Source organism: Lissotriton vulgaris, chromosome 2_1, assembly GCF_964263255.1.
Source record: "Lissotriton vulgaris chromosome 2_1, aLisVul1.2, whole genome shotgun sequence".
NCBI lineage: Eukaryota > Metazoa > Chordata > Amphibia > Caudata > Salamandridae > Lissotriton > Lissotriton vulgaris.
In genome coordinates this window covers 847414188-847432189 of record NC_141687.1, presented here as the reverse complement: position 1 = coordinate 847432189, position 18002 = coordinate 847414188, and positions in this window count along the sequence as shown.

The window sequence follows — 18002 nt, the reverse complement described above, 5'->3', positions numbered from 1 at the left end:
TAATCACTAAGCTCCATGAAGTTGAAGTTGAAGTTGAAGTGATTTGTAAAACGCTCTGCTACCAAGCGGTTTCCTGGCGCTGGGGGATTGACACAACGGCGGGTGGAAGAACGAAGGCAACGGCTAGGAGCATAGGAGGAGATCCATCAATCATTGCCCTCTCTTCTTCAGGAACTGGAAGAGTTGGGGGAAGCTTCTGGATTTAAGATGAATGCTGCCAAGTCACAGGCACTTGGCATCACTATCCCGTTGGAAGAACAGACTTATTTGACAGACACCTTTCCCTTCGCCTGGGCTACACAGGGCATCTCTTACCTGGGTATTCAGCTATTCTCCACTACTGACAGTGTGGTGTCGCTCATCTACACCACCTTGCTGGCTACAGTACGATCCCTCATACAATCATGGCATGGGGATCCCATCTCATGGTCGAGCGAATTGCGGCAACCAAAATGGCTCTTTTGCCTAACATTCTGTATTTAATGCAAGCAATACTGCTGCAGCCCCCCCTGGAGTGATTAGGAAATTGCATCTGGCGTTGGAGTCCTTTATATGGGACGGTAAAAGAACCAGGATGGCCAGAGAGAAGGCCTATCTTACGGTAGCTAAGAGAGGCTTGGAGATCCCTCACTTGGTACGCTATTACCAAGCGGCTCAGTTGAGGTTTTTAGTGGAGTGGCTACGCCTGCTTATAGAAAAACACTGGTGATTACTAGATCAGGCAGTGGTCGGCATCTATATCTGGAAAGCGTTGTGGTTGCCGCATAAGAATCGCCTAGTGGGAGTGTATAGTTCCCCGGTGGTTCTGGCAACAATGGGAGCATGGGATGAATTGAGTGTTTCTAAGGGCATTTCCTCCCCAATATCTCCACTCACTCCGATTATAGGAAATGCGGAGTTTCCCCCCGCCATGAGCGGTACAGCCTTCTCCCAGTGGCAAGATGGCAACTGTAAACGGACAGGCGATCTCTTCGATGAATGGGGACTGCAAGACTTCTTGGGGCTTCAGAAAGATTATGGCCTCCCCAAATCGGAGAGTTGGCGATATGCAGCTGTTTGCCACTGGGTGACTCAACCAGACACGCGACCCCATGCTAGCAGACCCCAACGCAATTTTAGAGCTGGCTTCTCATGTGAAGCGAGGATCGGCATCTACTCTCTGACATTTACTCCTTTTTGAACACCTCAGTCGCCCCCCACTATTCCCAATGCGATCTAGATGGGAATTGGAATGTGAGCGCACATTTACAGACAAGAATTGGACAGACATCCTACAGCGTGCTTGCACCTCTGCGCGTAGTGCTGCCGGGATAGAAACTCTCCTTAAATTGGCGCATTATTTGTATTATACACCAACTCGCATGTCCAGGTGGAAACAAGGCTACAGTGACAAATGCTGGTGTCACTTTGACAACACGGGTACACTAACACACGTCGTATGGCACTGCCCCAAGCTGCATTGCTATTGGAAGGAGATATTGGCAGCTATAGACCAGGTATTTGAGACGGAGTTGCCTCATTTCCCTAGCTACGTTCTTTTGGGCCTTCCCAATGCTTTGACATACCCCCTCCGCTCACTTAAGGGCAGGGATATCCCCCCAGAGTTGTGTGCAGCGAAACAAGTTTTGCTTTCCCGCTGGGGGACTGATACCATACACATGCACTTAGACTGGTTGCACAAGCTCCGAGACCTACTAAGTATGGAGAAATTAACTGCAGCTGTGGATCATAAACTCCTCAAATTTGAGAAGACTTGGGGTCCCTGCCTCAAATACTTGTCTAATACATTTTGAGAACTCACTTGCCTGAGATACTTATGCAACTTGCGCTTGACAGCTGGCATGCAGCCTGACGTTTAAATAAAGCCAGGGCGGAACTGGGACTACATTGACCTCAATACAATACAGGGGGGGCTTGGTAGGGATGAGTATTTTGTTTCCTGAAATGCTATTGTATATTGTTGGTTATTGTACCTCTTTATTGTTCTCCGCCCCTCCCACCCTCCTCCGTTTTGTGTGTTTTCTCTGCCGGCCCATGACGGTGGGTTGTAGGTGGAAGATATGTATATTTTAATTTTTTATTTTATTGTTTGAAAATGAATACAAATTGATACAATCCTAAAAAAGATGTTGATTTGTAAGCTACCACAGCAGCTTGGCTCAGTAGCAACTGACCACAGTAGCAGCTACTTTCTTGCATATTAATATTCTTCCACATAAAGATAAATACAGATTCTTTTAACTCATGCCATAACAACTCCCAAAGCACCTGCAAGACTCAAAACCTAACACATTCTCCTGGATATTCTTGGATTATGGAATCAAACCTTGACATATACACACATGAAGAACATCATGCTGCACTCCTGAATGAAAGGTCTCTATTATTGTGGGGTACCGGTTGACACTAAATGGCATTTAGTGCCACCCAGGAAAGACCTCCCCACAATCGTGCAGGTGCTATTCATAGAGAACAAGGGCTGGGTGTGTATAGGAAAGTCTGTCTGGACCAGCTGCTCAAGACCCTCTTAGACAAGTTAATCGTGAAAGGTAATCCAAATCTAGTGTCCCACTGGTCAGCAAGATGATTAACTTAATCACCCAGAACACCTCCCAAGGGCTGAGTAAGACATAGAACACAACACTGCAGAATTCTTATATTCAATAAAAATAAAACACACATCATTCTATTAATATAATAAAAGAATAATAAACTAGACTTGAAACCTTAGGCCCCGAATTGTCAGGTTAAGGATATCATCTTTTAAGACTCCATGGATAAAAGAGGGAAAGAGCTTTCAACATTATATTCTAATTCTATTCCATGTAACTAACGATGCTCTGCCCCTCACTCAATCTCCGGACCTTATGAGGGCCCTTCACACTCTCACTTGATTAGGTCTTGGTTTGATCTCAGCAAACAACTATTTAGTCCACCCGTCCTCATGGGTAAAGTGTCCAACGTACCCCTGTCACTGCCAACTCCAATTACTGACCATACCATACCTTCCTTTTCACCAGATCTTTCATCCAGGCACCAGAGTTGTGTCCACTTCTCTTCCCCACATCAAGGAAAAGGGTTTGCATCCAATGCAACAATGACAGGGGTGGGGTACCCACACCACTTCCATTATCACTCTCTTCACATCAGTTCAACTCTTTATGATCAACTCAATCAGACCCTTGATCATCGTATATGCTCATTTCACCATTATACGCCACCATCGTTCTGTAATGTTTTTCTCCACATTCCTCTGCGAACTCCTTCACCTCACAAGATGTCAACTGAGTACCAATATCAATCACTAAGTTCACAAGCACACTTTACCTCATGAACAGTACATAACACTTTATGGTACTTGCTGCTATTTATCTTTACAAATCCTACATTGAGTCACCTAATATGTACATCAATCAACACCATTGCAAAGTGTTGTGATTCCATCAAGCGCATCAGTGACCTTATGAGATCTAACCAATTGAAAACCAATGAGCTCCTGTAGTCTTACTGTCTTTATTCTGAGCTCCTCCCACTTTAGGTTTTATTTTTCTTCCTTTCACACCTTAAAATTTGGCCACATTTACCTGGCCACCAGAACCTTTCCTTCACCTGTTTCCTTATCATGAAACTGTTTGTATAGCCCTAATAGGCTATACCAGTGATGCTCAAAGTATGCCCGGGAGGCCGCGTGCTGCCTTCCTGACATTTACATGTGACCCCCCTGGTCAAGAGCAGCGCTGGGCTGCAGTTCACTTGACTCAGCACTAACTTTAAAAAGATGTTCAATAAACAGACAAGACTATATTTAAAGGCTAATGGAAGATAATGAACTGAAGTTGCTAGGTTGTACTGCACCACTTAACTTTAGGAACACCTTCATTTTTAAAGCCATCAAAAGTGTAAAAATTTGATATGGTCTCTCTAAATTCAAACACTGTGTATTTCATTAACATACATAATCCTTTCACTTTAGTACATGAGATTATACCAGTGCATTTGAGGTTCCGTGATTCTGAACCTGTTCAATAAAGGTTGTCGGATAAAGACGATTTTGGTATCAGCGGACCGCAAATGACGAGTGCGGTATGTACGAGTGTTTTCGTCATAAACGATCTATGAAAACACTACGTATTCAGGGATTTCGTTCGAACCTTCGGGTTCCATTTTGTGTACGGCAGCCATTTTGTGTGGTTGCCCTCACATAGGCCGATGACTATGGCCGAACGAGTCTTTAGGACACGTACACCGTTAGCTGACTTTTGTGTGACCTGAACGAGCTGACTCCCTTGCCCGAGGCTGACCTCGTTGAGCCAGTTCCTTGTTAGGCAGCTGGTCAGATAGAGATCAAAGAGCAGGACATTGCTGAGTTTATGGTACATGCACACACCCTTCTATCTTGCTTCTCATCTGCTTCTGTTCCTTCCTTTATGGCTTAATTACTGATTTGGGTTGAGGTCTTTTATTATGGGTCCGTCTGGCCTGTTCGAGCAGGATTGTTGGATTTTGCTTGGTCATTTCTGGTGGGCTGGAAAATGGAAAGTGGGTTTGTCGTCATGCGATATGTATGATATGTCATCATCTGATTGGCCCGTTTGTATGTAACTGATGCTAGCCAGGAATGTGAATTTTAGCATAAAAGACGATGCTCCGCTCTATGAATTTGTGCAGTCTCTAGCGAACCACCCATGTTGTGCTTCATAGACCTCTGTTCCTGGTTGCAGCCAATAAATTTGGTCTTTGACGTCACCGAGAAGTATCCCGTGTCTCTGTATTCTAAGACAGGTGAACCCGAAGACATCGGGCGTTTCCCCTGGCACCGCTGGGTTCTAAAACTCGGTTCTTCACATTGAGAAGTAGTCTTTTAAAGTGATAGTTTTCAAATATGAATTTAGAATAATGTATTCCCCCCACACTGACATCAATTCCAATAGTGAACTAAGAGCCAAGTCAGTTGTTATGTACACTCTTTGGGTAGGCTGGGTTCCTAATATACATGAACATTACGGTATATTAAAATCAAAAACCGTAGAAGGTTTTGTACAACATATATCCTGAAGTCGTGTATTTCGAGCTCCTCTTAAATGTGATAATGAAGAAAAAGGAGGAAAAGTGAAATAAACCAATTGCCTAGGATCACACAATTTGGAAAAAGTGGTGATGCTGGGCTAATCCCAAGTTTTCTGATTTCACATTGTCCAATTCATACACTAGATGTATGCTTTGTTTCCCCTATACCCTCCTTATTGCCTCCTCCCCCTCGGACTGTCACCCTGCTGGCATCAATACAGCCCTCAGTCACATCACATCCCAAACTTTGTGGCCCCTAGAAAAGGGTTTGCGAGTATCCATGGGTTATACGAACAAGCTTTGAAATGTATGCTCTGGGGGCACAAACCTGCCACCACACATGACTGCCCACTCACTACATACTATCAACTCATATATGACCTTAAAATACAGCCTCATACCCGAATGCACATACTTTTATTTCTTAATCAGATTTCTGAGCCATACATATTATCTGCTGCAATCCACTCCTCCCTGGACACAGCACCACAACATCTCTCCCCTGCCTAGTGGTAGCCAGGAGAGAGGCAGTCTGCTTGCTTTTTGTTCCAGCCAGGAATGCACTTGCTACATTGCAGTATCCTTGGAGTCTTGCTGCTCATCTAGCTTGGCTTGCTAATCTGTTCACAGCTCCCCCAGTTGGCAAGATAAAGTAAATGTTTGCGGTCCGTATTCAAGATCATGTTCAGTCCCCACATATATATTCTGATATATTCCAACCCCTATGCAGCTGTCAGTGCTTCTCTCTTGATAACTAAGGTATTTCTCCCAGAGACGAATAAAGAGCAAGAAGCAAAAGTGACTGTTACCAACATGTCAGTCCACATATACACTATCACCTCAATTGAGCACCATTTGATACCCATTGGGATTTCTATTTAATACATTCACACCCTCAATTCAATGGTATACATGGAACTAGAGCCTACTATTAAAAAGCCAATTTCAGCCTATATTTCCTCCCTCATTCCTCAACTGATTCCCCACATACAATACTCTATCTACTTCTTCCATCACTTTTCTTCTCTTCCTTGGTAAAATGCCTATTTGCCCATTCCTGCCAAAACTACCGCATTCTCTGTTAATGGTGTAGCAGTACTTGGAATGTAGACCATGTAATTGCTTCAGCACCTTTTGCAAGTTTCCCAATTACCCGTTCTTCCACTGTTGTATGATTTACTTCAGCCGTTCAGAATTTCTTCCACTCATTAACCTGTCTCACAGTTATTTTCACTACCCTTTCTGCCCATTTCCTTTGTTAAAGTGTCACGTTTTTAACAACTTTTGCAATGTCTACTGCTTCCGTGAAAGTAGGAGTTCCTGCAAGCCATTTTATCTCATGCATCTTTTTCCTTTCTCGCACATTGCACTATCAACTGGTCTTTTATCAAATCATCAGTCATTTCTCCAAACTAACACGTGATGGACAATTCCCCTAAGTGAGGAACAAATGCTTTGTTAGGTCTTTGCATTTGGGTATAAAATGTGTGCGTTGTCATGGATATGTTGTCTGGTTTAGCAAATCTGGTTTGAAATCTAGATTTTGGTTATTTTCTTTATAGAGATAAGCATATTATTGTCCTTATTTACCTACTGCTGCTCTGACATATTTGAATATGCGTGATAGTCTTAGTCCAATAAACATAATAAGAATGCTTTCGTCTGTTAGGGATAAAGTATAAACAATAACATGCTATTAAATTAATTATTAAATATCTCTACTCGTTACTCCTATTCTTTTTTTTCAATATTAACTTTTCCATTCAAACAAAAATGTAAATGTAACAGTAGACCTTTTCAAATAATATTGGTATTCTTTTGTCAGGAAGGGGAAGAAAACTTTAAAGAGAAAAAATAGTTTGAAATTTTAATTATGATTAAACTGGATATTTACTAATTGACCTCGTCATAAGAAGAAGACAGAATAAAAAATCTGAATTCATTTTCGAGCTGAGTTGTTCAGTTGTTATCCTGAGGACATCACATCTAGTGGCACATTTGTGTACGCTCAACAATTGCAGCACTGTACCAGAACAGAAATGCATTTTTGATCAATTAAAATCATTACAACAACATTTTAAAATACAGAATCTGTTTCAAAAATCATTATTTAGATGTAACTATGAAAATGACTGCTCCAATCTTAAAAACAAATACAACCTCTTGACATAGGATGCCCCTGAGAGTTTTAGATCCCCACTTTTCATGTTAAACCAATATCTTACAGGTGCACCATTTGCTCTATGTTCTTGTCAATTGGGCCGAATTCCAGACAAATTTGTGCTGGGTTCGAGAATTTCGGGAGGTTAAAAATTGATTTAAACAGTTTACCCTGCTCCCAATTCACCCATGAATTGGGCTTTTCTGGAAAAGTGTCTGCCTTGTAAGTTGAGATAATATCTATTTTGCTTATATTACATTTAGAGAGGCAATATTGATGGCCCATCCAGGTTTTTAGATAAATGTAATTGAAGAAACCTTGGCAATGCCACCTTGAATTTTCGTCCTGCCAAGTAGACTCTATGATCACCTCTTTTGTGTAGAATATCAGTCAACAGCCTCCAATTACTGTCCTCCCACACACCAGGTAGTGGATTTGCCTTTTTGTGAACCAAAGGACAATATTTTAGTTTTCCATAATTGATCTCCAGCTGATTGTTCTTGTAATATATGGATAGCTTTCGTAATGAGTCCTGTAAGCCAAATCTGCTGTACTAAAGAATGACCGTATTGTCTACCACTTGCATAATGAATACTCAATGGCCAATCAGTTTTGGGGTGCAAGCCCTTGGATTCTTCAAGGTCATCTCAATATCGGATATGTATAAAGTTTTATGCAATGGGACGAGAACACACCCTTGTTTTGATCCATTGTTTACCTGTATTTTTTTAGTGACTCTGCAGCTTTGCCCCAGTTTAACTTGTATCTAGTTGGATAAATATAGACTTCCGATAGCATTCAAAACTTTGTTGTGTGATTGCATTTTGAAACTTTTACCTAACGTAGATCTCTGTTGATAGAATCAAATGCTTTTTGGGAGACTTTAAAGCAAGTATGGTGTTGGCTATATGTCCAATTGGCTTTGTAAATCAGTAGAGTCATTGCCATGATATTAACTTGTGTACTGTATTTAGACTGGAAACCGGTCTGAAACCTTTGAATTAGGTTTTATTCTTCAGCCTATTTTGTACAAATCTTTTAAGATCAGGGTTGCATAATGCTTAGATTGGATGTTCAGGAGGGATACACGTGCATATTTGCTGCATCATATTTACTCACCATTTTTGTACAATGGATACAAAATGGGCTCTTTGCCAAGATGCCAATGACGAGCTATGTATTGTAGCAATTCTCAATAAGGTTTTTTATTGGCACCAACTAGAATTTGGGATTTCATTTAAAGCATACAGAAGGCATCCCATTTTGTGTAGAGTTGTTTTTACTCTTTTTTATTTGTAATATCTGCTCAACAGTTGCCCATTCTGTCTCAATCGGTTGGGCTTAACCTGGTCATGAACCTTTGGAGTATTTGTATGTGCACCTTTTTCCTCAATGACTGGAATTATCTCTTTTATCCATTCTCGGGGCCTCATTTACGAGAAGGGGCGCATTGCTGTGTGAAAGCATCGATGCGCCACTTCTCAGTGCGCCCTCCTTGCGACACCAATGATGAGTCATATTTACAATATGATTCAGATAAGGGGGTGGTGATGAACAGAGTGTCTGAATTAAGCAGACCACTCTTACCCAGTCCAAAGATCAGGGCTTGATCCATCACCGTTTTTTAGCTCACTGCACCATCCCAGCTCAGAACTTGGCTATATGCAAATTAGTCTGACTCTGGCCCAGTGCATCATGGGAACAGGGCAGACCAAACTACCAAGCCAATTCTTATACTGGGAAGGAAACAAGCTACCGGGGACCGGTTTCTGGCATTTCAGCCGTCTTCGGCCCGGCTTGCTTGAATCCTGATGGTGCAATGAGCTAGGGACTCACATCTGAGTATACCCTTCCACGCTTATGGTGGACAAAAATGATTCAGAAAAGGGGGTGGTGATGAACAGAGTGTCTGAATTAAGCAGACCACTCTTACCCAGGCCAAAGATCAGGGCTGATCCATCACCGTTTTTTAGCTCACTGCACCATCCCAGCTCAGAACTTGGCTATATGCAAATTAGTCTGACCCTGGCCCAGAGCATCATGGGAACAGGGCAGACCAAACTACCAAGCCAATTCTTATACTGGGAAGGAAACAAGCTACCGGGGACCGGTTTCTGGCATTTCAGCCGTCTTCGGCCCGGCTTGCTTGAATCCTGATGGTGCAATGAGCTAGGGACTCACATCTGAGTATACCCTTCCACGCTTATGGTGGACAAAAATGATTCAGAAAAGGGGGTGGTGATGAACAGAGTGTCTGAATTAAGCAGACCACTCTTACCCAGTCCAAAGATCAGGGCTTGACCCATCACCATTTTTTAGCTCACTGCACCATCCCAGCTCCGAACTTGGCTATTTGCAAATTAGTCTGACCCTGGCCCAGTGCATCATGGGAACAGGGCAGACCAAACTACCAAGCCAATTCTTATACTGGGAAGGAAACAAGCTACCGGGGACCGGTTTCTGGCATTTAGCCGTCTTCGGCCCGGCTTGCTTGAATCCTGATGGTGCAATGAGCTAGGGACTCACATCTGAGTATACCCTTCCACGCTTATGGTGGGCAAAAATGATTCAGAAAAGGGGGTGGTGATGAACAGAGTGTCTGAATTAAGCAGACCACTCTTACCCAGTCCAAAGATCAGGGCTTGATCCATCACCGTTTTTTAGCTCACTGCACCATCCCAGCTCAGAACTTGGCTATATGCAAATTAGTCTGACCCTGGCCCAGTGCATCATGGGAACAGGGCAGACCAAACTACCAAGCCAATTCTTATACCGGGAAGGAAACAAGCTACCGGGGACCAGTTTCTGGCATTTCAGCCGGCTTCGGCCCGGCTTGCTTGAATCCTGATGGTGCAATGAGCTAGGGACTCACATCTGAGTATACCCTTCCACGCTTATGGTGGACAAAAATGATTCAGAAAAGGGGGTGGTGATGAACAGAGTGTTTGAATTAAGCAGACCACTCTTACCCAGTCCAAAGATCAGGGCTTGATCCATCACCGTTTTTTAGCTCACTGCACCATCCCAGCTCAGAACTTGGCTATATGCAAATTAGTCTGACCCTGGCCCAGTGCATCATGGGAACAGGGCAGACCAAACTACCAAGCCAATTCTTATACTGGGAAGGAAACAAGCTACCGGGGACCGGTTTCTGGCATTTCAGCCGGCTTCGGCCCGGCTTGCTTGAATCCTGATGGTGCAATGAGCTAGGGACTCACATCTGAGTATACCCTTCCACGCTTATGGTGGACAAAAATGATTCAGAAAAGGGGGTGGTGATGAACAGAGTGTTTGAATTAAGCAGACCACTCTTACCCAGTCCAAAGATCAGGGCTTGATCCATCACCGTTTTTTAGCTCACTGCACCATCCCAGCTCAGAACTTGGCTATATGCAAATTAGTCTGACCCTGGCCCAGTGCATCATGGGAACAGGGCAGACCAAACTACCAAGCCAATTCTTATACTGGGAAGGAAACACGCTACCGGGGACCGGTTTCTGGCATTTCAGCCGTCTTCGGCCCGGCTTGCTTGAATCCTAATGGTGCAATGAGCTAGGGACTCACATCTGAGTATACCCTTCCACGCTTATGGTGGACAAAAATGATTCAGAAAAGGGGGTGGTGATGAACAGAGTGTCTGAATTAAGCAGACCACTCTTACCCAGTCCAAAGATCAGGGATTGATCCATCACCGTTTTTTAGCTCACTGCACCATCCCATCTCAGAACTTGGCTATATGCAAATTAGTCTGACCCTGGCCCAGTGCATCATGGGAACAGGGCAGACCAAACTACCAAGCCAATTCTTATACTGGGAAGGAAACAAGCTACCGGGGACCGGTTTCTGGCATTTCAGCCGTCTTCGGCCCGGCTTGCTTGAATCCTGATGGTGCAATGAGCTAGGGACTCACATCTGAGTATATCCTTCCACGCTTATGGTGGACAAAAATGATTCAGAAAAGGGGGTGGTGATGAACAGAGTGTCTGCATTCAGCAGACCACTCTTACCCAGTCCAAAGATCAGGGATTGATCCATCACCATTTTTTAGCTCACTGCACCATCCCAGCTCAGAACTTGGCTATATGCAAATTAGTCTGACCCTGGCCCAGTGCATCATGGGAACAGGGCAGACCAAACTACCAAGCCAATTCTTATACTGGGAAGGAAACAAGCTACCGGGGAAAGGTTTCTGGCATTTCAGCCGTCTTCGGCCCGGGCTTGCTTGAACCCTGATGGTGCAATGAGCTAGGGACTCACATCTGAGTATACCCTTCCACGCTTATGGTGGACAAAAATGATTCAGAAAAGGGGGTGGTGATGAACAGAGTGTCTGAATTAAGCAGACCACTCTTACCCAGTCCAAAGATCAGGGCTTGATCCATCACCGTTTTTTAGCTCACTGCACCATCCCAGCTTAGAACTTGGCTATATGCAAATTAGTCTGACCCTGGCCCAGTGCATCATGGGAACAGGGCAGACCAAACTACCAAGCCAATTCTTATACTGGGAAAGAAACAAGCTACCGGGGACCGGTTTCTGGCATTTCAGCCGTCTTCGGCCCGGCTTGCTTGAATCCTGATGGTGCAATGAGCTAGGGACTCACATCTGAGTATACCCTTCCACGCTTATGGTGGACAAAAACGATTCAGAAAACGGGGTGGTGATGAACAGAGTGTCTAAATTAAGCAGACCACTCTTACCCAGTCCAAAGATCAGGGCTTGATCCATCACCGTTTTTTAGCTCACTGCACCATTCCAGCTCAGAACTTGGCTATATGCAAATTAGTCTGACCCTGGCCCAGTGCATCATGGGAACAGAGCAGACCAAACTAACAAGCCAATTCTTATACTGGGAAGGAAATAAGCTACCGGGGAAAGGTTTCTGGCATTTCAGCCGTCTTCGGCCCGGCTTGCTTGAATCCTAATGGTGCAATGAGCTAGGGACTCACATCTGAGTATACCCTTCCACGCTTATGGTGGAGAAAAATGATTCAGAAAAGGGGGTGGTGATGAACAGAGTGTCTGAATTAAGCAGACCACTCTTACCCAGTCCAAAGATCAGGGATTGATCCATCACCGTTTTTTAGCTCACTGCACCATCCCATCTCAGAACTTGGCTATATGCGGGGCGTGGCTTGCGCGCCGCTGTGATATGGCGTGTTGCGCTTGAGCTCCGGGGTGAGTTGTTCCCGTTGAGCGTTTTTCTCCGTTTCTTCGTGCCCTTTTCAGCGGAAAAACCACACACCTACGGCGGAATATGCGCTGATCTCCACGACGCTGTTTTTCCGCGATTTCAACTACCGGAATTATGCGTTCTGCTTCCATCCTCGCAGGCGCTCGCATTCCTGAGGAGCGGCCGCCATTTTGCCGTGTATGACGTTCCTGTCATCTGCTCTCTGAGGCGCCGCCGCGGATACATTCTAACAGTATTTCGTGTCTATCTAAGGATTTCTTCACACGATGGCTACATTGGTAACATTTATGCTTTCTTTCTACTGTTACTTTTTGCTGCTTGGCTGGGTTTGAAAGTGCTCGCAGTTTTTTTCTTTCTACATGATTCATTGAGGTGCTCATGTCGATATCCTGAGGTGTTTTCCTGTTTATTTTTGCTCCTTTTTCAACCGCTAGATTAGCATAGCGTGTTTGGAGCGTGAATTGCCTCGTTTCTCACTGTTTCTGGATATTCTGCGCAACTCTGGTGCTATACTTTATCCCTGTGACATTTTTGCTAGTCTCCTGCTACAACACTGTCATTATGAGTCGCTCCTTGAACGGCAAAGACTCTAAAGACCCAGGCACTTCTTTGAAGCGACTTAAGTCAGTCTCTCCGACTCCTGAATCACCTCAGGCGGACAATACTTCCACATTGGACACCATTTTGGCGCGTCTGAATGAGGTTCATGATATTGCGCAGTCAACTAAAACTAACACTGACTTATTACAAGTGGAAGTATCTGCCATCAGGAATGATTTTAAAGCCCTATCTCTACGTGTATCAGCAACAGAAACACGGATAAGTTCCGCAGAGGATGGTATGCAAAAGCAATCCAGGTCGCTTTCTCAGATGGAGCGGTCTATGGCGGCGATGCGCAGAGACCTCACGGAGCAGGAGGACCGTAATAGGAGATCTAATCTGCGTATTTTTGGCCTGCCGGAGGACTCAGAGAAATCTTCCTCCTCCATGATTGAATTCTTATCTCATTGGATTCCTGATACACTTCAACTATCTTTTCACAGAGACTTTGAGATTGAAAGAGCACACCGTGTTCCAACGTTCCGTTCTAAGGCAGCCACCCAGCCAAGAGCAATCATTTTTAAGCCCTTACGACATCAACACACTGAGCTGATTTTGTCACATATGCGCAAGATTAGACAACTCAACTGGGAGGGTCATCGCATATCCATTTCCCAAGATTTTGCCAGAGACACGGTCATAAGACGGAAAGGTTTCTTGAATCTTCGAAAACGTCTCACAGACTTGGGCATCTCTTTTTCCTTTTCTGGCCCATCCAAGTTTCGCATTACTTATAAAGGGCGTTCCAGAATCTTCGATGAACCGGCAGACTTGACAACGTTCTTGGTCAACCAGGAGGAGATAGAGATGGAGATTCAACGTGCAACGACGCAGACTCCTGGGGCCTCAGGGACCTGATTTATTGTTCTCTTTACTTCTGGTTATGTCTTTTTCTGCATGGTTACCTTCTCTTTTTTCTCCAGCCAGGTTTTCTTGTTGATCTTCTCCTCTGCTATCGTATGTCCTATCTCTGTTCTTCTTTCTATACTACTCTGATAGTTCTCCTTTCTTTCTAGTATCCGTCTTCTCCTTCTTTTTTCTCTTCATTATTTTTCGAGAAACTTCTTGTAGATCCTTTTAATTTTTTCTTCTTCTTTCTTTCACCCGTCTTCTCTGATTTCGTGTGTACCTCTGTTTCAACTCCTTTTTCTTTTTCTTGCTCCTCTCTATTTTTATTACGGAGTGTTTCACTTATATTGTTGCTGTTTATACTTACTAGTTACCTGCACTTTTTAGAGTTCTTAGTTGCAGATTTATTATCTTTTAATTAAGTACTATTACTCCTTTCGATAGCATTGTTTATTATATTTGCATTATACTATGTAGCATTGTAGTATCGTGGGGTAGACTTCTCCTTTTTCTTTATGCTCGTTTTCATCTTCCCTCTCGGTTTCTTCCTAGTATCTCCATGCTGTTCTCATACACCTTCTATCTTTCCTCTTATGTCACTCCATTTTATAGTATAGTTAGAATTAGGTGTTTTGTTTTGATTCATATGCGATTTCAGCACTTCTTTGTTCCTCTATTCACAAAATGATATATGCTATTTACGATGTTTCATACATAATACAGCTTTTCCTACATTTTATGATATTGTTATTTATGCCATGCTCTTGCGCTTGATGGGGTAATATTAATCTATTCTGAGTGGTATTTTTCTTCTAATAGCAATGTAATATCTCATTATAAAATGTATTTCTATGTGTATGAATTTTCTATTGCTTTTTTAGTTCACTATCAGTCGTTTTTTGCATAATGGGCTATTCTTCTTTACCAACTTTTGCTCCTATAACGGGTCTTCGACTCGCCTTTTCCACGTTCTCCCTTGCATGTTATGGGTCTCTTTTAGACCTCCCCCTCTGCCTCGTTTCTCTATCCTTTCTAATCTTTCTTCTCTCCTTCTGGCTTTTCTTTTTTCATGGTTTTCCCACATGATTGCTCCCGTAACATCTATTTTGTTTTGTGGTTGGTCTACCATATTCCTCTACTTCGTCTTTTCTCTGTTATCATTGTTGTCTTCGAGTGTATCCCCTTCAGGTAGATGCCAGGTTTAAATGTTTTATCCCTTAATGTTAAGGGCTTAAACCATCCGGTCAAACGATCTAAAATCTTAGATTATTGTAAATCTCTCTCAGCGGACTTAGTCCTATTTCAAGAATCTAAGATCACTAGTAGAGAAGCGCTATTTTTGAAGAAAGAATGGGTATCGGATGTGTCTTGTTCGGATGCTTCTGGTAAACGCAATGGTGTGGTTACGTTGGTTTCGAGAAATTCGGGTTTATCGATTATCTCTTCTGAGCATGACTCTGATGGTCGATGGCTCCTTTCTAAATTATCAGATGGACAGCATGATTTGTTTGTTATGAATATATATGCTCCGAATATTGATGACCCTGCTTTTTGGAAATCCATTTCTAAAAAACTGCATGATACCCCACATGCGGGTAATCTTATTGTGGGTGGGGATTTTAACTTACCTATGGACCCTTTATTGGACAGGAATTCCGCTTTTCAGTTTCGTCCGCCTAAAGCACACAAACAGATGCTTAACATGTGCTCCATTGCTAATTTGCATGATATTTGGCGTCTCCATAATCCCACTGGTAGTGACTTTTCTTTCTTTTCCTCCCCTCATTCCTCATTTTCTCGCATTGACTATCTCCTAGTTCACTCTTCTCTTGTCGCAGCCTCTTCCTCCCCGCTTATACATCCCATTGTCATCTCCGACCATGCTGCGGTTACTTTTACGCTTTCGTCCTTTGCTCCGAAACCACGTGGTCGTTCCTGGAGACTTAATACGGAGGTGTTATATGACTCTACCCAAGTGGAAGAATTTTCCAAGGATATCAACACTTTTTTCCGTGAAAATGAGGTGTCTGTATCTTCTCCAATAATTCTTTGGGACTCTTTTAAATGTACTTTCCGTGGCCAAGTTATTGCATGCATGTCCAAACGCAATCTAGCGATTAAAAAAGAACTTACTGATTTATCATCTGAAATCAAGACTTTGGAGGCTTCCTTTAGACATACTAAAGATCCGACTATCCTACAACAAATTAAGCTTCTAAAATACAAATATAATACAATTGTCACTAAAAGAGCTCATATTGGTTTCCAAGCACAAAAGTCCAAAAAATTACTCTTAAAGAATCGGGCTGGCAAACTTTTGGCTGCTACATTAAAATTCCAAGACTCCTCCTCTAGATCCTCTCAGATCTCTTCTATTAAGGACCATAATGGCTCTAAAAAATTCCAAACTGAGGAAATTCTTGAAGTTTTTCGTGATTTTTATAACAAATTGTATACCCCCTCTAACCAAGCCTCTTTTGACAAATGTCAAGATTTTTTAAAATCAATTCCGATTCAATCAGTATCAGAGGAAGATCGATCCACTCTAAATGAACCTATCTCACCTGAGGAAATAGTTTCTGCTATCAAGGCCACCCGTTCGGGGAAAGCTCCAGGCCCTGATGGTTATCCGATCTTATTTTATAAAACCTTTCTCCCGTTGCTTGTTCCTAAGTTGCAGGCTGTCTTTGACGCTTTTGTTCGTAATGGATCTGTCTCTGGTACGGCTGCCGAAGCCACCATAGTTGTGATCCCAAAAGAAGGGAAGGACCATTCGGACCCTAAGAATTTCCGCCCTATTTCGCTTCTCAATATGGAAGCGAAGATTTTTGCTAAAATCCTGGCGAAACGTCTAGAATCCTTTATTCCCCATTTAGTCCATCCCTCCCAAACTGGTTTTGTTAAAGGTAGGTTAGCAAGAGATAATATTCGCACTTTCTGCCATATTATTGGGGCGGCCAAGCGATCCCAATTACCGGCCGCGGCCTTGGCCCTCGATGCGGAGAAGGCCTTCGATAAGGTTTCTTGGCCTTTTCTTCGAGCTGTTTTACATGCACATAACCTCGGGGACTCCTTTATTAACATGGTAATGTCTTTGTATTCCCAACCTAAAGCTAATATTAGAGTTAATGGCTCCACATCCTCTTTTTTTAATCTCTGCCAAGGAACGAGACAAGGTTGTCCTTTATCCCCTCTCTTGTTTTTGTTATCTATCGATCCTCTCCTTCGGCTGATTGATTTACACCCCGATATCAAAGGGTTCTCTTTTGGCCCTCATTGTCTAAAAACTGCAGCCTACGCAGACGATGTTCTTATTTTCTCGGACGATATCGCATTAGCCATTCCTGCTATCTCTGACACCATTTCTTTATTTTCTAAAGTTTCGGGATATACCCTAAATAAAGACAAGACAGAAATGTTCCCTTTAAATGCCTACTGCTTTCCTGCGCATATGGGCTCGGCTGGCTTTAAATGGCAAGCTACCCATCTTAAATATCTAGGCATTTATTTTTGTTCGACACTACATACCACGGTTACGTATAATGAGTCTCAAACTCTGGCTAAAGTTCGTCGTCTTCTGGATACTTGGTCTCCAAAACATATTTCATGGTGGGGGCGCTTACAAACCCTTAAAATGATGATCACGCCGATCATCAATTTTGTCTCTTCCATGATTCCGATTAAATTATCTGACTCTTTCTTTCGGGAAATCGATGGTATCACCTCCAAATTTTTATGGAGCGGAAAACGTGCTCGGTTGGCATACAAATATTTACGTAGATCCTGCGATATGGGTGGTTGTAACTTCCCAGATTGGGAAAAATACCAGACTGCTTTTTTGGCCTCTCAAGGTGCCCTTTGGTTTTCTCCCCCAACCCGTCATATCCCTCTATGGATACTCATAGAGCAGGATTTAGCTGCTCCCTTACCACTTGCCTCTTTGTGTACTACTTCCACTCTACATATTCTATTCTCCCGATCTATCATAATTGATACAATCATCGCAATTAAGAAAGTGGACAAGAAAATGGCATTTCCTCTGCACAAGACTAGATGGTCTTCCATTTGGCGTAATTCCAAAATTAAAATCAATATCACTCCCGCACTCATGGCGTATTGGGCAATGAAGGG